At 42.4% G+C, this 22,761-nt stretch overlaps 1 protein-coding gene and 1 non-coding gene across 10 annotated transcripts in view; both read right to left on the reverse strand.

Annotated features, from left to right (window-relative positions):
• Nucleotides 1–22,761, reverse strand: part of ZBTB7C (zinc finger and BTB domain containing 7C) — a 375,288-nt gene that overhangs the window by 323,389 nt on the left and 29,138 nt on the right. The gene's annotated exons all lie outside the window — the stretch shown is intronic.
• On the reverse strand, nucleotides 8,702–8,808 carry LOC132503335 (U6 spliceosomal RNA). Its single transcript, XR_009534584.1, has one exon. It is a non-coding gene; the product is annotated as a U6 spliceosomal RNA (small nuclear RNA).

A 22,761-nucleotide genomic window follows, 5' to 3' on the forward strand; every position in this document is an offset into this window, starting at 1 on the left:
ACTGCACAGAGAGGACTCAGAACCCTGATGTGGAGGAAAAGACGGCCCCAGAAGGGCTCACGCGAGGTGCCAGGCACAGAAAGGGAGAACCCGAAGCTACAAAGATTTAACAAGTCTGGACAAATATACAGGTCCATCAGACAGTATGTCAGGAAGAGAGACCCAGAGAGAAATTGTCTCCAGTGGTGTAATTCCAGTCCTACCTGCCATGAAGCTGTTGTTCCTGATGCGTACACTCTCAGTTGCCCTTCCCAATGCTCTGCCACAAGGAAGGCAGGTTTGGGTATTTCTCCCCCTTTTAGAGATGAGATAATTGAGACTTGAAGAGGTGAAATGCCTGCCTGGGTTGTCATCTTTATGGAACAAAGACAACCCAACTGAAGGACCAGACCCCAGTGCCAGAGAGGAACCCCTGGGACAGAGAGCTGACTCTGGTCCCTCCTCACTGCCAAGGACTTCCCACATAGGGGCCCTTCTCATTTTCATAAGGGGGACCCTTGGCAGTGAGCTCGTCTCTCCCCAGAGTCACAGGGTGCTCCTTGATGGGCACCCAACTCTCTCCAACAGTCCTACAGCACACATGGTTTCATGCCCCCAAGGAGAAGCCTTGTCACCTGCACCACACCATGTCCTTTTGCCACTCCCTACTCCAAACAAGAAGTGTGGGTAGGTTCTCAAGCAATTCCACCCACCACCCCAAATGGCTCTAAGGAATGTACAGACGGCCCCCTGCCTCCTGCTCCAAACCAGAGCCCTCTCTGTTCTTTCATGAGACAAGGAGCTCAACCAACCAACAAGTATTTACAATGACACCACCTCGCACAGCACCTAGAAGGGTGCAGCGCCCACCCTGAGGGCCTTCTGTCTGGTTGGGAAGCTATGACATGCACATATGAAACAGGAGAACCAATAGTTCAACTGGATGAAACTGACCTTAGGTGTGTTGCTGCGCTTGGACAAGTTATGGACTCTCTCTTTACCTCAGTCTACTCATCAAAATAATGGGGACACTAAAACTAATACTACCTTAGAGGAGAGTGTGGAATCAAATGAATTAATCCATAACAGTGCTCAGAATGTGCCTGAAAGATATTTAGGCTCCGAAATGCTGGTTGTTATTGCCGTTGTGTTTTGTGTGTTTACTTGATGCTCAGAGGAGGGAAGGATCATGCGGCCTACAGTAGTTGGGAGAGAATTTCCACGGGAGGCTGGGCTTTTAAACATTAATACAATTGAGAAGGGAGGGTACCATTCAAGAGGAAGGCAGCAAATGAGAATGCCCAGAGTCGGAATGTGGGCATTAATATACTGTCAGGGAGCCACGAAGTGTGAGGCCCAGCCCTGACCCCCCTAGAATTCCTGCCGCTGCTGCAGGACAGACCGTGTTATTAAAGAGAATACCCCACAGGAAGCAAAACCAAACAACAGCAGGCAACAGGAGTTCAGGGAACCTTTGGCTCTATCTCCAAGGCAATTGAAAAGAGCTCAAAACAGATTAAAATATGAGATGAATTTTGAAGCCCAGGAATGAGAGAAAATGAATCCTGTGACTGAGGAACCAATATGATTATTTCATTATTTGGTTAGAAAGTTAAAATGTGCAGGAAATGTCAGATGCTTTCTCGAGATGGAGGGAGGTTAGGGACAGAGTGGCCATGGGGGGGCATATTCTTTTTAATATTAAAAAATAACTTCACCTCGACTTGGCTGTAATCAAAATAACCCCCTTGGGAGGGCAGCCTGCCCTTCTGCCAGTCTGTGTGAGAGCTTTTTTTTTGCGGTACGCGGGCCTCTCGCTGTTGTGGCCTCTCCCGCTGCGGAGCACAGGCTCCAGATGCGCAGGCTCAGCGGCCATGGCTCACGGGCCCAGCCGCTCCGCGGCATGTGGGATCCTCCCAGACCGGGGCACAAACCCATGTCCCCTGCATCCGCAAGTGGACTCTCAACCACTGCGCTACCAGGGAGGCACTGTGTGAGGTCTTTTTAAGGCACACATTCTACCCCTCAATCACTGCCCCTCCAAACCTCATCTGCATTTTTAAAAGAACTCCCCCCTCCAATAAAATGAAATGAATCCCATGGGCCCCCAGGTCAAGGTGCCCTCCCCACCTCACCCCATAGGACACTGATGATGGCTCGGCCCCAACCTAAGCCGGTAGAAAGCCCAGCCACCAGCAGATTCTCCCCGCAACCTCTCCCCAGCTTTCCTGCCCATATTCATTCTCCTCCTCTCTGACAATTCCCACTCTTAGGTGTGTTCACTGTCCAGCCCACCCTGTGTCCCTATGTCCCCATCTCTGTGTCCATCATTCACTAGCTCACTCAGTTATTCACTAAAAGATACTTAGGTATCAACTTGCAGGCTATGCTGGGCGCTGAGGTCACAATGATGTGTGAGGCTGAGTCCCTGCCTGCAGAGAGCCACCAATCTATTAAAGAAGACAGCCAGGCAGTGGGCAGAAGAAAGGCACAGGCTGGGGAAGCTAAGGAGAAGTGCCAGTTAATCCTGCCTGCAGGGCGGGGGTCAGGCAAATCCCCAAAGGAGGCGGCATCTGGGCCTGACCTTTGAGTTGTCTTTAATTATACAGAGAAGAGTAAAGGGAATTCCAGTTGGGGGCACGGACGTAAGCGATGGCCCATGGCCAGGAAATGCGACCCTAACCCAAGGGATAGTGAAGAGGCAAGTCTGACTGGTGTGAACAGGCCACGTGAGAGGTGAGAGAGAAAGCTAATGAGGTCTGACAGATGGGGCTTTTGTATTTTAATATTTTACATAAGCAATACATTAAATGGTTCAAATTCAAAAGGTACAAAAGGATATACAGTGAAAAGTCACTTTCCCAGCATATGCAGGGGTCTTGTTTTTGTATCCATTCAGCCACTCTGTGTTTTGATTGGGGCATTTACTCCATTTACGTTTAAAGTAACTGTTGACACATATGTGCTTATTGACATTTTGTAAATTATTTGGGGGTTGTTTTTGTAGTTCTTCTTTGTTTCTTTCCAACAAGTTCTCAGGTGATACTGCTGGTCAAGGACCCACACTCTGAGAATCACTGGTGTAGATCACTGTACGTGAATTTACAAGGAGCTGCCTCGTCCATCTTGTAGCTGTGTAGTATTCCACTGATGGGATGTACAGTAACGTATTCAACCAGCCCCTCCCATTTGGTTTGTTTCCAATCTTTTGTTATTTCAAACGATTCTGCAGTGCTTACATTTGTGCATTCGTTATTTCACTCGTGTGGGAGTAGAGATCTGGGATATAGTCTGGGTCAAAGGCTTTGTGCACTGGCAATTTTGACAGATAACTGCCAGACAGCTCCTGGAGAAAGCCTTAAATGCTAATATAAGAATATTTTATATGAAATTTAACTAATGCAGACTTTTGAGTAGAAGACTAGTAAGGTCAGGGATGTGCTTTAAGAAAATTAATCTGGCTCCACAGTGAAGTGTGGACTAGAGTAGAAAACAACCCATGTGGAGGACGGATTCCGAGGGCATCCCACGAGACCTGCCTCCAGGTGATCATACCTTTGAATGTGGTATGACTTCTAACCAGTACAATATGGCAAAGATGATGGGATGTCATTCTTGCAATCACATTACATTATTTTGCTCCATTTTAATAGTAGCCGGGCACTAGAGACACTCTTTCTCCCTTTCTGGCTTTGATGAAGCAAGCTTCCATGAATCCCACAGCCACAACAACCACATGAAAAACGAAATGGATCCTTCTCCAGTTGAGCCTCCTGATGAGAACCCAGCCCTGGATGATACCTTGACTGCAGCTTCATAAGAGCCCTGAAGGCCAGGACTTAGCTAAGATGTGCCAGGACTCATGGTCCACAGCAATAATAAGTCTATGAGATAATAAATGTGTGTTGTTTCAAGCAACTAAATTTGTGTTGATTTGCTTGGTAGCAAGAGATAACTAAAACAAACATTTAGGAGGGTACTCAAAAACTAGGTCATAATAGTAAAGGCCTGAAGTGAAGAGGTGTCAAGGACAGAAGAGGGGAATAGGGATGAGGGGTGGATGTAGGAGATATTTAAGAAAAGAGCAGGACCTGTGATTTACAAGAGGAGCAGACAGAGGGGCCTCTTACCATCAGGGGGCAAGATGATTAGAAAACGTCCCTGAAACAGGCTCAGCCCATTTTCATGAGACCAAAACAGAGCAGTCCAAGGTGGGGAGAATCAGCCACCCTTGCTCCTTATCCTTCTCCAAAAGTGCTTCTTTCCTTGCAGATGGCTCTGAGATCACCTCAGCACAGCCTCCCCAGGCCACCAGCTGCCATTGGTAATTTGCTGACAAAGCAGATAAGCACCTACACAGAGAAGACCCACAATAAATCAAGGTGGCATTTCAAACCACTGGGGACAAGATAGACCTTTCAAGTAATTGTGTTGAGACAATTCAGGAATGATCTAAAAAACTTTTGGATCACATGTATCAAAGACCTAAACAAAAGATGCAACTATGAAAAGATCTAGAAGAAAAATGGGGGAGAATATTTGTAATAATCTTGAACTAGGAAGAACTTTCAAAACATAACCCAAATTCAAATGTCATTTTTAAAAAGGCTACATCTGAGTTCAAAATTTTTTAAATATCTAATACCATAAAATATAATAGTCAAAAGAAAATGGAAAAAATAGGAACAAAATATTGGCAACATATATGACAGGCATAAGGCACATTTCCTTGCTACATAAATAATGTGCATGTGCAAACCTGTGCAAGTCTATAAGAAATGCCAACAACCCAATAGAGAAAGGTACAATAAAGAAGAAATTAAATTGTCAGACCACAAAGCAGGAAACACAAATGTATTTTATACATCAGAAATGATGCTCATCCTCACACATGGCAGGAAACGCAAATTAAAATTATAATGCAATCCAGTTTTTCATATATTAGGTTGGCAAATATGCTTAAATATACACAATGCTGCTGAACCAGAGTGTGTATAACTGCTCTCATCCATGGTTAATGGAGTTTAAGTTGGTGCCACTACCAAGTATAGAAAGTCACACACAAACACACACACACACACACACACACAGAGACTCTCTTGAAAAGGACACACAAGCACTGGTAACAGTGACTGCCACTGGTAGAAGAACCATGTGGCCACTCCAGAACACAGGGAAATTTTCATGTATCTCTTTTGTACTGTTTAAAACTTTCCCAAATACATGTACTACATTCTCAATATTGCTAAAAAGTAGTAAAGAAAAAGAAGTAGAGAGGATTTCCACCTCTGGGAAGATGGATTAGACACACTTTGCCCTATGCTTCCCCCTAAGTACAGCTAAAAACCCTGGATATTATACATAAGACAAACATCATATGAATCTGAAAGGTAAAGAGAAGCAACTAGCTAGGGACCTTGGGACCTGAGGAATATAGGATGGTGAAGTTTCTGGATGGTGGGTTTTCTTTTGGCCTCATATATCCCAGATTTGGAGCTGAAGAAGATGGCAACCTGAAAATATCAATAGGCACAGACAAAAAATTCCCCAACAAAAGCCTGTTCTTTCTAGCCAAAAGACTAGGAGAGGGGAAGCCCAGAAAGACAAACTTCTATACAATAACTGCTCTAATCCAGTCAAACACTGCCAAAAAAAAACTGTGGTCCCACTCCCATCCATGCTAGCAAAGGCCCAGTGCAGCCTTGACTCCCACTCCCACCCAGCAGTAATGAGTCACCCTAACCCCTCCCCACTAGAGTGGTGTTAGAGGAGGCCTAGTGGAGAGCCAGGGATTTTACTACTGCTCAGCAGTAAAGAGGCCACCCTCAGCCCCTGTGGTGTCAGTGGAGGTCACAAGGGGACCAGTAACTAGGCATTCCAACCCCTCCTAACCGGAAAGGAATTTGTAGAGGCCGAATGGGACACCTGGGCTTCAACCCCTGCTGGCAGTAATAAAGCAGTGCCCCCAAACTCCCCTCTGCAGCATATTAAAAAAAAAAAGCCAGGCAAAGTGAAAGTTTTAAGTAAGATCTAGAGTCTCAAAACATATTACCCAAAATGTCCATGTTTCAATAAAAAAATCACTTATCTTAAAGAACCAGGAAAACCTTAAACTGAATGAAAAAAAAGTCAGTAAAGGCCAACTCCAAGATGACAGAGATGTTAGAATTATCTGACAGAGATATTAAAGCAGCCATCATAAAAATGTTTCAACAAGCAACTATGAATATGTTTGAAACCAATGCAAAGTCTGAAATGGAAATATAAGATATAAAGAAGAACCAATGGAAACTTTAGAAATGAAAAATATATTAACTGAAATACCAAATTCAATGGATGGGTTCAACAGCAGAATGGGGAGAACAGAGGAAAGAATCAATGAACTGCAAGATAGAGCAATAAAAATTATCCAAACTGAGAAAGAGAGAAAATAGACTGAAACAAACAAACAAACAAAGCCTCAGGGACCTATAGTAATACAACAAAAAGTCTCACATTTTTGTCACTGGAGTCTCAAAGGAGAGGAGAAAAAGGGTGGACTGAAAAAGTGCTCAGTAGTTGAAAACCTCTCAAATTTGGAAAAAGACGCAAACCTACAGATTCAAGATGAGAGAATCTTAAACAAAATAAACTGAAAGAAATCCACAAGACACATCATAGTCAAATTTCTGAGAACTAAAGACATAGAAAAAAATCTTGAAAACAGTTCTAGAGAAACGACACCTACCGATATGGGGAAAACCATTAGAATGACAGCAGATTTCTCATCAGAAACCATGGAGACCAAAAAGAAGTAGCACAACATTTTTCAAGTGTGAAAAGAACTATCAACTGAGAATCTTATACTGTATCCAGTGAAAATATCCTTCAGGGATGAAGGGGAAATCAAGTCATTCTCAGATGAAGGAAAACTAAGAGAATTTGTTGCCAACAGACCTACCCCCAAGAGTGGCTAAAAGAAGTTCTTTAGGAAAAAAAAGAAAAGAAAAGAAATAACTGAAGAAACCTTGGAACATCAGGAAGGAAGAAATACACTTAAGCAAAAGTGTAGGTAAATACAACTGACTTATTTCCCCTCTTAAATTTCTAAATGACATTTGACAGTTGAAGCAAAAATTTTAACACTGTCTGATGTGGTTTTAAATGTAGAGGAAATATTTAAGACAATTACATTATAATGTAAATTATAAAGGGTAAAAAGACATAAAGGGAGGTAAGGTTTCTATATTTCACCTGAATTGGTAAAATGATGACACCAGTAGACTGGGTTAAGTCATGTACACATAATGTACATATCACTAAAAAAAATATGAAAAATATAAACTGAAAAATACCATAGATAAGTCAAAGTGGAATTCTTTAAAATGTTTAGGTAGCACACAAGAAAGCAGGAAAAAGAAAACAGAAATGAAAGAGACAACAAACAGAAAATATAAAAATAAAATTGCATACTGAGGCCCTAAAATATCAATAATTACATTAAATGTGAATAATCTAAAAATATCAATTTATGCTTGATGAAGTCACTTGGCTATTGCCCAAGCCCGATCATATGGTAAATTAGCAGGTTGGTCTCCCCTATACAATGCTAGAGACCTTTCAGTGTTTTCCCAATTTGTGTTTTTCACCCAATGCTGGGCCTGGCATTCCCTGACAAGCATATGAACTAGCTGAAGGCTCAATTTTGAAGGGAAAGCTTCTGACAAGTTCAGAGGAAAAGAGTGGGGAGGGTTTTAGAGAAAAGGGAAAGTTCGGCGAGAAAGTTAATATGGGAGATTTGAGGGTATACAAGAGGCATAGGAAGTGTAGAAGGGAATAAGGATAATGGTGGTGGAGGTGGAGTCTGGACATGAGGTGCCAAAGAGAGAGACAAGATGGTGCCAAAGAGGAATCTGAGACAAAAAGGCCAAGAAGAAGAGCCTAAGGCTTTGGGAGCCATTTTATCTTTCTTTAATAATTTGTTTGCCCCATTAATCTTAAAACCTTATTTTTCAGTGAGGCAATTTTAGACTCCTGATAACATAGGGAAGCCTCAAACTACCAATAGAAATAAGTATTGAACTCTTTTCTGGACGTTTTTGAGCTATTGTAGCCCAATTCAGTTTTAAGGAAATTAAGTTTGGGGATTTCAAATGTTCCCCGTAATGGCCATTGATATTCTAAGTTATCTTTGATCTGGTCAGTCCACATAAGTTAGAAATGCACATGATTAAGACTGACTTTCTGGTTTTGGGCGATGATTTTCTCTTTTTTTTTTTTAAGTTGAAGTATAGTTGATTTACAATATTGTCTTAGTTTCAGGTGTACAGCAACATGGTTCAGTTAAACATATATATTTTTTCAGATTCTTTTCCATTATAGATTATTACCGTATATTGAATATAGTTCTCTGTACTATACAGTAAATCCTTGTTATTTATCTATAAATAAATAAATAAATAGATAGATAGATAAATATATCATTTAAAAACATGGCCCACTATTCTGTTAATAAGAAATTCATTTCAAGTAAAGTGATATAGGCAGGTTGAATGTAAAAGCATGAAAATGTATATATCATGTAAACATTAATCACAAGAAAGCAAAAATGGTTATATCAATATGAGATAAATTAGACTTCAGGGGGAAAAAAATTACCAGAGTCAGAGAGGAATATTTTTTAAATTTTATTTTTATTGTTGACACTGTTAGAGATAGATAGAATGACCACAACCATTTTAACAAAAATACGGAATGCTTCATGAATTTGTGTGTCGTCCTTGCACAGGGGCCATGCTAATCTTCTCTGTATTGTTCCAATTTTAGTACATGTGCTGCCGAAGTAAGCACAGAGAGGAATATTATATAATGATGAAGGATAAATCCACCAAGAAATCCTAAATTCACATGCACCAAACAACAGAGATACAAAATATGTGAAGTGAAACCTGATAGAACCGAAAAGAAAAATACATAAATCCACAATTATATTTGCAGACTTCAACATTCCTCTCTCAAAGTTAATAAAATAACTAGGCAATCAGCAAGGATACAGAATAACTCAACAACACCATCAGCCAACAGATTCCAATCAACATTTACAAAACACTCCACCCAACAACAGCAGAATGTACATTCTTCTCAAGTGCCCACAGAACGTATGCCAAGATAGACTGGGCAATAAAACAAATCTCAGTGAATTCAAAAGAACTGAATTTTCATACAGAATTCATTCTCTATTTCATACAGAGTGTGTTCTCTGACCTCAAAGGAATCAAACTAGAAATCAATAACAGCAAGATAACAGGAAAACCTCTAAACACTCGGAAACAAATCAACATACTTCTAAATAACCAATGAGTCAAAGTGGAATCCAGATGCCCTTGAATGCATAAATGGTTAAACTAACTGTGGTCCATCCAAACTGTGGAACACTACTCAGCAATAAAAGGGAACAAACTACTGGTAAATGTATCAACCTGGATGAATCTCCAGGGAATTACACTGAGTGAAAAAAGCCAATCCCAGAAAGTTACACATATACTGTATTATTGCATTTATATAACAGTCTTGAAATGATAAAATTATGGAAATGAAGAACAGATTATTAGTTTTCAGAGGTTAAGTAGAGAATGAGAGCAGAGAAGGGAAGTGGCCGTGGCTATAAAAGGGCTACAGGAGAGATCCATGCAGTGTTGGAAATATTCTGCATCTTGACTGTATCAATATCAATATCCTAACTGTGATACTGTATTATAATTTTGCAAGATATTGCCAAAGGGGAAAACTAGGTTAAGGGTACAAGGGATTCCTCTATATTTTTTTTATAACTGCATGCGAATCTCTAATTATCTCAAAATAAAAAGCTTAATTACAAAAAAGTAGAGAATCCCTCCCAGAAGACATGTTATCAAGGTAAGAGTGCCAATACACCCACATTGCCCCCCAACTTTCTCTCTCAGACAAGCACACACACACCCCACCTAACAAGTGCCTTCAGTTGTCGCCATATAAATTTGTGCTGATTTTCTGCCTCTCTTTAGAGAGGTCTCATCCAATCCCTTGTGAGGTCAAAGCAAACACCTCTGAGGATTTTCCTTTGGCTCCTGAAGCTCTTCCACAACTTGGCTCAGGAGCAAGCACTGGTTTTGTAAAAGGAACCCAGAACCCACTAGGGAGAGCAAAGCAGGCAGATAGCCCAGCTGCATTTTAGGGAGGCCATGGGCCCCTGAAATTAAACATAAAAGAGGTTGTGCATCTGGTACATGGTTCTGTGCATGCCACATGCTTTTCTGGAGAGATGGTCTGTGGCTCTCACCCATTTCTCAAAGGGGTTCATTTCCCAAAGAGGCAAGAAAAGGAAGAGGCCCACACTTGAGACCCACACCCCCCATTTTCTGCAGCCCCAGGAAAAACCGGTGAGCTCTGCCACACCCAGACCACCTCTGGAAACTCCCAATATGCCTCCCGGTATTCCTGCCTCTAGGTGAAAAAGCAGTGTTCTGAAAATTGAGGGGCCCTTAGGATATGCAGTTTCCATCCTGTGGAGCTGGAAATGTCAGAGCTTGAAGATCTCTCATTTAAAATCCCCACGCCCACCCAACAGAAGAGACTGAAGCCCAGAAATACAGGATGACTTTGTAAGATCATCCAGAAAGTTAGCAGCCTAGTTTAAACCAGAACTCAGGTCTCTCCCTCGCCGCTGCCAGCTTTGGGACATCTGTTCCTTAGGTTGGCGTGAGAGCCTGACATCAGACAGGGCAACCAGTAGAGCGAAGGCTGGGCAGGAGGCCTTCCGTCCCCACGGTATTACCAGTGGAAGACAGCAGTGAGCACAGCTCTGCAGAAGTTCATGAGCAAACACTTCCTCTGAAAGTACCTGACGGTCCTTCTGAAGTGGCAGCCTGCATTACTCCTCAGAGCTACAAACAGGTGGCAATGAAGCTTAGGAACACTAGAGAAGTGCTATTACCTTGGAAGACCAGCCAGTCAAGGCTCCTCTTTCCCAGGGATGCTTCCATCCAGCTCCCTCCTTCCTCCAAGCCCCTTCACTCCACCCATGGTTTCATTTACCACGTGCTCACTCGCTCCAAATGGTAAGTGAGGACCTCCAGAGCACCGAGAACACGGGGTAAAAGGCGGGAGGCCCGTCTCAGCACAGCTCATGCTCAGGGAGGCCCTGAACTCTGAAGAGGCCAATAACACCCCCAGCTCAGTCGGGCCCACTGCGAGCCCTGCAGCCCTACGTGGGGCTGCCCAGTACACCCATCAACAGTCCCGTCACTGACCTCCCATCGCCCCTGAGCCGTCTGCCTCCCTCAAGGCAGTCTCCACCCACCTTCCTTCCCTGAAGGCTCACCCCGCTGCAGTCTGCAGAGAACTGGGGAGCAGGGAGAGCTCTGTCACCAGACAACGGGAAGAGCCTCCTGTCCAGCCTCTGTCTCCATGCTTGCAGCCCTTTAACCCCCTCCTCAGTCCGCTGCCAGACTGAACATCCCAAATCACACATCAGACCACAGCACTCTCCTGACTGAAGTCTCCTGTGGCAGCTGTTTGTGCTCTCAGGCACGCCTGTGCCTCCCGACATTTCCCAGCCTCCTTTGCAGGTAGGCTGGGGCCATGTGGCTGTTTCTGGCTGAACAGACTACGAATAGAACTATATGTGCCACTTCCAGGCTGAGGGCGCTAAGAGCTGGTATGCTTCCTCCGTCTTTCTCTCCCCTCCCGCTGCAGACTCTGGAGGCCTCCGCAGACTTCACTGGAGTAGAATTGAACCTTTGAGGTTAAGCCATTAACATGTTAGGGTCTGCTTAGTGGACAGTTAGCATTGATTGACTAATAAAACTTTTCAGTGGCTCCCCACTGCCCTCAGGAGGTAAGTCCAAACCCTTTAGTGTAGCCATGCTCAATGGCTTTTATGACCTGGCCCAGCCCCCCATTCTGGACTGTCTCCTGGCCCTCCCCTAAACACACTCTTTCCATAATCGTGATTCAACCATATTTACAGGTTCTGGAAGGGCTACGCCCCCTCCCACCTGAGCCGTCTCCTCTATGTGGAATGCCCATACCTCCCCCCACTCCCACCTCCTCGATATGCTTAGCAAACTCATTCTTCAGTTCCCAGCTCAAGTATCCCCAACCCTGACTTTCCCTAGAAGAGCTGGGGGCAGCTTCTTCCTGACCAGTGGCATCCCCCTCTCCAGCTCCCAGAGAGCCCTTGCTCACACTGTATCTTAGCTTTTGTGCTTTACCTTGTGCGTTGCCCCCTGGACTGTGAACTCCACAAGAAAAAGGAGAGTGTTCTCCCCATCCTCGTCTTCCCAGAGCCTGCCTTAGTATCTGTTCCCAGGAGACCTTCAGAGATGTTTAAGGACCACACAAATAGAGCCCACTTTAAACCTTGTGCAGAAAGTCACCTCTTCTTGAAGGAGAGATTCAACCAAGTTGCAGGACCTCTTCACGAAAAGAGGAGGCTTGAGGTGAGGAATAAGATGACCCATAATTACACTGGGCTCTTGAAAGAGTTCTAACAGGCCAGGTCTGTCTGGCTCTGTCCCCCATTGGCTCAGTGTCCCTGGGCAAGGCAGTCCCTTCTCTGGCATCTCTGGGGTCCCTTCCAGCACCAGCTTACGTGGTTCTGAGTATGGCAAAGCTGTCTCTGCCATCCTATCTGCTCTTGCTGTAGTCCCACTCTTTCCCAGAAGCCTCCACTCAGAACAACTGGCCCATTTCCCCTGAACCCCCTACCCATTTAACTAGAATCTGGTGAGTCATTCACCAGCAAGGTATTAGGTGTTATCCTTCCTCTGGCATTCTACTTTAATATGAGACCACGGGAAACTCAATGGAATGGTGCTCATGGGGGGACTTCAGGCACAAGACAGGCAGCGTGACAGATATCTGGCCAGAGGTGAGGCGTTCTCTGGAGACACGTCTTCCCTGCACCCCCTCCACCCACCCATCACATGGCAGAAGCGAGAGCTGTGAAAATGGCTAGACCCTGGCAGATGGCACAGACGGTGCTGGCCTGAAAGAGAGTTAATGTTGGTGGAATATCCTGAGGGTGGGACCCGAGCTCCTCACTCCTCATTCCATGGTCTCTTTTATCTGGTATTTCTGGGCAAGACAATGAGCAGACAGACTGGAAAGTTACAGACAGGCCAGCTTTGCCGATCCCTGCCAAAAATGCAGCAAAGGAAGCTGGCGGGAGACTCGAGCCTCTTTAATTTCCTCTTCTGTTTGGCTTTGCCTGTGCTCCCCCTCCCACCCCCCGACTCAGAGCCTTTTGTGCCCTCGGGCTCCCAAGGAGCCCTGCTTTCCATCCCAGATGTGGGGGAACCCCTTCCCCCAGCCCAAGTCGCTCCTGACTGGTGTGCTGGCCACAGTCAGTAAGGCTCTGGCTTTGCTTGAACAGCAAGGACACTTAGAAGCATGAGATCAACTAGGAAATCCAATTCCCAGGCCAAGCTGGAAATACGGTGGGCAGAAAGGCCAGGGGCAGCGGGGGTCTCTCATTCTGTCCCTCCAGACTGGAGTCAGGACCAACCAGAAACAAAGCTGGGAAGAAAGTAAGTGGGAAAGCACCCCCAAGAGAGGAGTGCCCTCAGAATGCCAACATAACCACTTAGAGTGCCCCGCCCCTACCAGCAGGGTCTGAATAGCAACTCTCCACGATCTACTCGGGAGCACATGCACACACACAACAAATGTAGTTGCCAAAGAAGACAAAAGAAAAAAGAAAGAGAGATCAGGATTGAAATCGTGTCCCTATCCCGGCATGTTATTTAACAACACTGAGCCGTGACTTCTTTCTCTACAAACTGGGGACAGTTTTCAGGATCCTGGTGAGGATTTAGTGAGATAACAAACACTCCTGCTATGAGACTTGCACGGAGAGAGGCTTCCATAAATGTTAATAATTCCTCCCCAGATCCTGGCAACCAGTTGTCATTTGAAAATGACAGCTCTGCCATCAACTAGCTTTGTGACCCCAGGCAAGTCCCTCACCTTCTTGGACTTTTCTTAAAGTTTCCTAATCTTGAAGAGCAGTGTTTCTCTGACTGAGGTGTGCATCAGAATCACTTGGGGGGGGTTGTAAAACACAGATGACTGGCCCCTATCCCCAGAGTTTCTGATTCTGCAGTTCTGGGGTGGGACTGGACAGTCTGCATTTCTAATGAGTTCTCTGGTGCTGTTGATGTTGCTGGTCCAAGAACCACACTTTGAGAAGCTCTGAAGTAGAGACAGTATAAGAATTCTTTGTACTTCTAGCAGTTTAATGAGTACGTTAAATTAATCCACATTAAGTTTTCAGTGATGAATACCGGTTCAATGTGCTCTTCTTAAGGCTACTTGTATTTTAAACAGGATGATGTCTTGACCCAAAGAAATCATCGTTTGGTACCCCACTTCTAAGTTAGGTATCAAAAGACCCCCAGAGTGCATGACCAGATGATGATTCGGAGGGAAGGGCTTCCCAGGCCTCGCCAGTCACACTACACAGGTGTGACTGAAAAGCCATTTCATTTGTAAAACTCTGTGAGTCAGCTGCACTTGGTTAATTACCATTTTGGGGCACGATGTCTGAGGCCGAGGAAAGGCCCCTGGTTGCTTGAAATCAGCCCAAGGCCAGGCCCCATTGCTAGAAGCAGGGCTGTCAGTCAGCGGTGACATTCTGGATCCCCCCAGCCCCGTTAGGGCCAGAAGAACAGCCTCCTGCCTGGGGAGGAAGGCAGAGCCAAGCGCCTGCAGCCCCAGAGGCTGTCACTCTGTACGTCTGCAGTCTGGGGTGTAGAACCCCTCTCAGCTTCACTCCCTGCCTTTGTGTCGCTGTAAGACCTGTCCAGCAAGGTGGCTGGGCCCTGTAAATGCTGCTGTCATTCTGCTAATGCTCTGGGCCTGCCTCAGGGAAGAGAGCTGCCCTGCGCGTCAATTACAGAATGATGACACCTCCCCCGTGGCTTTGCACCAGTCCCCCACCCAGCACGGCCCTGTCTTTGGTGCACAGGAACACTGAAGAGGGTAGAGATCGTTACGTACCGACACCTCCCATCCCCACTGCGTTCTCAATACTTCTAATTGCAAACTTAGGCACATAGACAAAGTCTTCAGGAAAAAGGTCAGTGCTGAGAAAAAAGGTTCCTAGAAAGAATCCAGGGGCTGAAAGAGGGCTGAGATCAAGCCCTCAGGGACCCAACCTGGGTTCCCACTCCAGCCCAGCATGCAGGTCACAGGGGATGGGGGGAATGCCTCCAGGCAAACCTACCCCCAAAGCATCATCCCACAAAGCACCTGGTTTTGCTTTTATTCATGCAGCAAATATTTAGTAAGTCTACTGATGTCTGAGCACTGGGTCGGTGGTGGAGATCTAAAGACAAACAAGAGGTGCCCGCCACCCACCGCCAAAGCTTCTGGTCTAAGAGGGCGAGGCAATTGTACAAATTATCATCAGTAAATGCAGTGAGAGAGGTGAATGCAAAGTCTATGTGATCTCAAGAGGAGAGATGGCCAAGTCTTCTTGTGGGGGGAGGGAGATGGGGGGAGGGAAGAACACAATAAAGCAGTGCACAAGGGTAACATCTGAACTCATCCTAAAGGATGAATAGGAGAAACCGTGTCTGAACAGGGGTAATATTCAAAATCTTTAACAAATGCTAAGGCCCAATCCCAGCCAAATCAGAACAGATGCTGGGCTTGAATGTCAGCCTTACCAGGTAAATATGGCTAGTTAGACATATGCATCTACTTCTGCTTCCTCCCCAAACCCTACTGGAATGGCAGCTTTTTAAAAAGTAAGTATAAATAGATAAAAATGGGAAGAACCAGAGAGGAGATAAAAGTAACAGAAATTTTGAAGCTGGAAATCAGATGGACAAGTGGTGAATGGCCCAGGAATCCCTAAAAGCTGAATTCTAAACCAGCAGCAGGGGAAGTTGAGAACCAACCCAATTTATACTGCAAAACCCCTTAAGAGCTCAGAAATTGGTGCTACCAATCCCTCTTGAAAGCAAGAGAGAAGAAGGGAGGGATAAAACAAGGAAGGTTGGTTGGCAACCTGTTTAGGAAGCAGTTAGAGTCCCAGGTTCTTTCTCTGACTAGTAATGGCCCCTTGTCCAGCACAGCGGAAGAGGGAGGTTTATTCTGTTAAATAAATAGAGGCTTTCTGGACTGGGAGACACCAGGAGGAATTGAGGAGAGACCTACCTTGCTGAAAACAGGGGGATTAAAGATCATCCAGCTGAATTCTGGTTACTGAGGCGAGGCTCCTCTTCCACTGGGTACTCAGAGCACCAACCTCAGGATGTTACTCTCCAGGCAAGAGACAAGATGAGCCTTCTCTGAGGACCCCAACTTGACTGTGAAGAAAGACTTCATGATTTAAGAAAGACTTCATCTCACACAACTCGATATCAAAAAAACAATCTGATTAAGAAATGGGCAGAGGACCTGAATAGACATTTCTCCAAAGAAGACACAGAGATGGCCAACAGACACATGAAAAGATGCTCAACATCACTAATCATCAGGGAAATGCAAAACAAAACCACAATGAGATCTCACCTCACACCTGTCAGAATGGCTAGCATCAAAAAGACAACAAGTGCTGCCAAGGATGTGGAGGAAAGAGAACCCTTGTGTAATGTTGGTGGGAATATCAACTGGTACAGCCACTATACAAAATAGCATGGAGGTTCCTCAAAAAATTAAACATAGAACTACTGTATGATCCTGCAATTTCACATCTGGGTATTTATCTGAGGAAAATGAAAACACTAATTCAAAAAGATACATGCACCCCAATGCTCACTGCAGTATTATTTACAACAGCCAAGATATGGAACAACCTAAGAGTCCATCAATAGATGAATGGATAAAGAAGATATGATTACACACACACACACATATACAATGGAATATGACGCATCCATAAAATAGAATGAAATGTTCCCATTTGTGACAAAATGGATGGACATAAAGGGTATCATGCTAAGTGAAATAAGTCAAACAGAGAAAAATAACATATGATCTCACTTACATGTGGAATCTAAAAAAAAAACCAAAGAAACAAAACAGAAATAGACCCATAGATACAGAGAACAAACTGGTGGTCATCAGAAGAGAGGGGCGTGAGGGTCGGGTGAAACAGGTGAAGATGATTAAGAGGTACAAACTTCCAGTTATAAAATAATAAGTCACGGGAATGTAATGTACCACATAGGGAATATAGTCAATAATATTGCAATAATTTTGTATGGTGACAGACAGTTACTAGACTTATCGTGGTGATCGATTCCTAATGTATTCATAATGTATCATATGAATCACTATGTGGTACACTGAAATTAATATGACATTTTATGTCAACTATACTGCAATTAAAAAAATAAAAATAAAGACTTCAAAACATTTAAGACTGCACAAGAGAAAGGTCCAGCCAGATCATCTTCCAGTGAAGCCCATGGTCATCAAATCCCACTTGCACTGGTACTCTTAAATAGGTTCAGATAAACAAAAATAACCAGATAACTGAAGAAAGATCCAAAATTGAATAATAGACACCAAAACAAACAACTTGGAAGAAACAGAGACCGTGCAGGAAGAAAAACACTTGAAAAAAATATATTGGGCCTCCCTGGTGGCGCAAGTGGTTGAGAGTCCGCCTGCCGATGCAGGGGATACGGGTTCGTGCCCCGGTCTGGGAGGATCCCATATGCCGCGGAGCGGCTGGGCCCGTGAGCCATGGCCGCTGAGCCTGCGCGTCCGGAGCCTGCGCGTCCGGAGCCTGTGCTCCGCAACGGGGGAGGCCACAACAGTGAGAGGCCCGCATACCGCAAAAAAAAAAAAAAAAAAAATATCATAATTTCTTCAGGGAGACAGTATTGCAATCATAGAACAGAATGCTATAAAAAGGGAATAACAACAAAAAATCTGATAAATTAAAGATATAACAAATGAAGTATCAATAGAGGGCTGGAAGGTAAACTTAAGAAAACCTCCCAGAAAGTAAAGCAAAAAGGCAAAGAGATAGAAAAGAGAAGAGAAAAGTTAAGAGAACTACAGATGCAGTCCAGAAGGTCTACTCTCCAAATGAGAGGCTTAGAAAGACGGAACTGGGTGTGGGGGGAGGGCATAAAAAAGAAAAGTAAATCATCTACAAAATCAAGAAAATGTCCTGGAGCTAAAGGCCGCAGAGGTTATAGATTGAAAAGGCCAGCCAAGTGGGCCCTTATATAAAAATATGAGCACAATGATAAAAATAGATCCACTGTAAGGCAAAACACATCATTATGACATCTCAGAATACTGAGGCAAAAAACAAAAACAAGAACAAAACATGTTCCTGGGTCAGAAGACTCAATATTAAAATGTTAGTCCTTCCCGACTTTATCTATAGACTCAACACAATCTCAATAAAAATTCCAAAAGCTATTTTGTAGATCTTGACGAACTGATTCTAAAGTTTATATAGAAAAGCAAAAGACCTAGTGTAACCAACACAATACAGAAGAAGAACAAAATTGAAAGACTCACAATACCTGATTTCCAAATTTACTATAAGGCTACAGTAATCAAGACAGGATGTGAAAAGAATAGTGAAAGAATAGACACATAGGTGAATAAAACAGAATAGACAGCCCAGAAAAAGGCCCACACAAATGCAGTTAACTGATCTTTGACAAAGGAAAAAAGGCAACTTACTAAAGGTTTATCAATTTTATTTATCTTCCCAAAGAATGAGGTTTTACTTTTATTGATCTTTGCTATTGTTTCCTTTGTTTCTATTTCATTTATTTCTACTCTGATCTTTATGATTTCTTTCCTTCTGCTACCTTTGGGTTTTGTTTGTTCTTCTTTCTCTAGTTCCTTTAGGTGTAAGGTTAGATTGTTTATTTGAGATTTTTCTTGTTTCTTGAGGTAGGAATGTATTGCTATAAACTTCCCTCTTAGAACTGCTTTTGTTGCATCCCATAAGTTTTGGATCATCGTGTTTTCACTGTCTTTTGTCTCTAGGTATTTTTTTATTTCCTCTTTGATTTCTTCAGTGATCTCTTGGTTATTTAACAAGGTATTGGTTAGCCTCCACATGTTTGTGTTTTTTATGTTTTCTTCCCTAATCTCATAGCATTGTGGTCAGAAAAGATGCTTGATATGATTTCAATTTTCTTAAATTTATTGAGGCTTGATTTGTGACCCAAGATGTGATCTACCCTGGAGAATGTTCCATGTGCACTTGAGAAGAAAGTGTAATCTGCTGTTTTCAGATGGAATGCCTTATAAACATCAGTTAAATCTATTGTGTCATTTAAAGCTTGTGTTTCCTTATTAATTTTCTGTCTGGATGATCTGTCCATTGGTGTCAGTGAGGTGTTAAAGTCCCCTACTATGATTGTGTTACTGTCGATTTCCTCTTTTTTAGATGTTAACATTTGCCTTATGTATTGGGGTGCATATACATTTATAATGGTTATATCTTCTTCTTGGATTGATCCCTTGATCATTATGTAGTGTCTTTCCCTGTCCCTTGTAACAGTCTTTATTTTAAAGTCTATTTTATCTGATATGAGTATAGCTACTCCAGCTTTCTTCTGATTTCCATTTGCATGGAATATCTTTTTCCATCCCCTCACTTTCAGTCTGAATGTGTCCCTAGGTCTGAAGTGGGTCTCTTGTAGACAGCATATATATGGGTCTTGTTTTTGTATCCATTCAGCCAGTCTATGTCGTTTGGTTGGAGCATTTAATCCATTTACATTTGAGGTAATTATTGATATGTATGTTCCTATTACCATTTTCTTAATTGTTTTGGGTTTATTTTTGTAGGTCCTTTTCTTCTCTTGTGTTTCCCACTTAGAGAAGTTCCTTTAGCATTTGCTGTAGAGCTGATCTTGGTGGTTCTGAATTCTCTTAGCTTTTGCTTGTCTGTAAAGCTTTTGATTTCCCCATCAAGTCTGAATGAGATCTTTGCCAGGTAGAGTAATCTTGGTTGTAGGTTCTTCCCTCTCATCACTTTAAATATATCATGCCACTCCCTTCTGGCTTATAGAGTTTCTGCTGAGAAATTAGCTGTTAACCTTATGGGAGTTCCCTTGTATGTTATTTGTCATTTTTCCCTTATTGCTTTTAATAATTTTTCTTTGTCTTTAATTTCTGTCAATTTGATTACTATGTGTCTCAGCATGTTTCCCCTTGGGTTTATCCCGCCTGGGACTCTCTGTGCTTCCTGGACTTGGGTGGCTATTTCCTTTCCCATGTTAGGGAAGTTTTTGACTATAATCTCTTCAAATATTTTCTCGGGTCCTTTCTCTCTCTCTTCTCCTTCTGGGACCCCTATAATGTGAATGTTGGTGTGTTTAATGTTGTCCCAGATGTCTCTTAGGCTGTCTTCATTTCTTTTCATTCTTTTTTCTTTATTTTGTTCCATGGCAGTGATTTCCACCATCCTGTCTTCCAGGTCACTTATCCATTCTTCTGCCTCAGGTATTCTGCTATTGATTCCCTCTAGTGTATTTTTCATTTCAGTTATTTATTGTTCATCTCTGTTTGTTTGTTCTTTAATTCTTCTAGGTCTTTGTTAAACATTTCTTGCATTTTCTCAATCTTCACCTCCATTCTTTTTCCGAGGTCCTGGATCACCTTCACTATCATTATTCTGAATTCTTTTTCTGGAAGGTTGCCTATCTCCACTTCATTTAGTTGTTTTTCTGGTGTTTTATCTTGTTCCTTCATCTGGGACATACTCCCCTGCCTTTTCATTTTGTCTATCTTTCTGTGAATGTCAAAGGCAACTGAATCGAGAATGGGTAGTCTTGTCAACAAATGCCATAACAATTGGATTACAACCATAAATATATATATATATATATATATATACACACATGTGTATATATATATATATACACGTGTATACATATATACACACACACACATATATATGTCTACACATATATACACATATGTATACATATATGTATACATATGTTATATATGTGTAGACATATATATATTCGTTAGACATAGACTTTACACCTCACATAAAAAATCAAAATTGATCATAGACTTAAATTTAAAATGTGAAACTATAAAACTTCTTGTTGAAAACAGAGTAAAAAGTCTCCATGAACCTGGGTTTGCTGATGAGTTTTAAAATATGACACCAATAGCAAAAGTTTTGAAAAATACAGATATTTGAAAAGAAAAATTGTTAAGTTGGGCTTTATTCCATTTAGAAACTTCTGATCTATGAAAGAAAAGCCCCAGATTGCTTGTCTTTCTCCCACTGTCTCCTCAGACAAGGGAGAAAATATCTGCAAAACATATATCTGAGAAAAGACTTGTATCCAAAATATACAAAACACTCTGAAAACTGAACAATAAGAAATCAAACAAGCCAGTTAAAAAATGGGCAAAAGATCTGAACAGATACCTCACCAAAGAAGATATATAGATGGCAAATAAGTGTATGAAAAGATGCTCAACAGCATTTGTGATTAGGAAGTTGCAAATTGAAACAACAATGAAATATCACTACATAATACAGAATGGCTAAAACCCCAAAACTGACAATACCAACTGCTGTGAAGGGTGTGGAGCAACAAGAACTCTTATTCATTGCTGGAGAAAATACAAGATAGTACCGTCACTTTGGAAGATATTTTGGCAATTTTTTAACAAAACTAAACATAGTCTTACTATACAATCAAACAGTAGTGCTCCTAGGTATATACCCAACTGATCTGAAAACTTTTGCCCACATAAAAAACCTGCATGTGAATGTTTATGGCAGCATTATTCAAACTGCCAAGAACTGGAAACAACCAAGATGTCTTTCAATAAGTGAATAGATAAACAAGCTGTAGTACATCCACAGAATGAGATATTATTCAGCAACAATAAGAAATGAGCTACCAAGCCTCAAGAAGATATGGATGACTCTTAAATGTATATTCCTAAATGAAAGAAGCCAATTTGAAAAAGCTACATATTGTATGATTCCAATCATAGGACATTCTGGAAAAGACAAAACTATAGACACAGTAAAAGATCAGTGGTTACCAAGGGGTCAGGGGAGAGTGAGGGAAACAGATGACACACAGGAGATATTTAGGATGGTGAAACTTTTCTGTACGATACTGTAACGGTGAATACAAGACATCAAGCATTTGTCAAAACTCATAGAACTTTACAGCACAAAGAGGAAAACTTAACACATGAGAAAATGTTTTAATCATTTAGGAGGTGGAGATAGCCCAGGATGGAATTCAGAATATGACACTAAAATCTAAAAGTATTATATATACAAGTTCACTGCAGGGGGTGGGGAATAAGGTGCTGACCAAAGTAGCTTTGGATATAAGCAGAGTACCTAAGACTAAAAGAAAAAGGAACTATACAGAAGAACTATACTCTAGTTGATAAAGTCATTTCCCACAAGAATATAGATTGACAACTCTGAAATTATTACACATGTATTAAGGAACTAAATATTAAATGAATGACATATGATGGGAGCCAGGTTTCTGGGTTTTTTTAAGTTTTTTTTTACGTGGACCATTTTTTAGTGGACCATTTCTTAAAGTCTTTATTGAATTTGTTACAATATTGCTTCTGTTTTATGTTTTGGGTTTTTGGCCATGAGGCATGTGGGATCCTAGCTCCCCAACCAAGCAAACCCGCATCCCCTGCATTGGAAGGTGAAGTTCCAACCACTGGACCACCAAGGAAGTCCCAGGAGCCAGGTTTCTCACTATTGGAATGGACAGTTACAAATAAGCAAAGGCTAGAATAATCCATGTGATAACAGAT

The sequence above is a fragment of the Mesoplodon densirostris genome, chromosome 15 (assembly GCF_025265405.1).
Source record: "Mesoplodon densirostris isolate mMesDen1 chromosome 15, mMesDen1 primary haplotype, whole genome shotgun sequence".
Taxonomy (NCBI): Eukaryota; Metazoa; Chordata; class Mammalia; order Artiodactyla; family Ziphiidae; genus Mesoplodon; species Mesoplodon densirostris.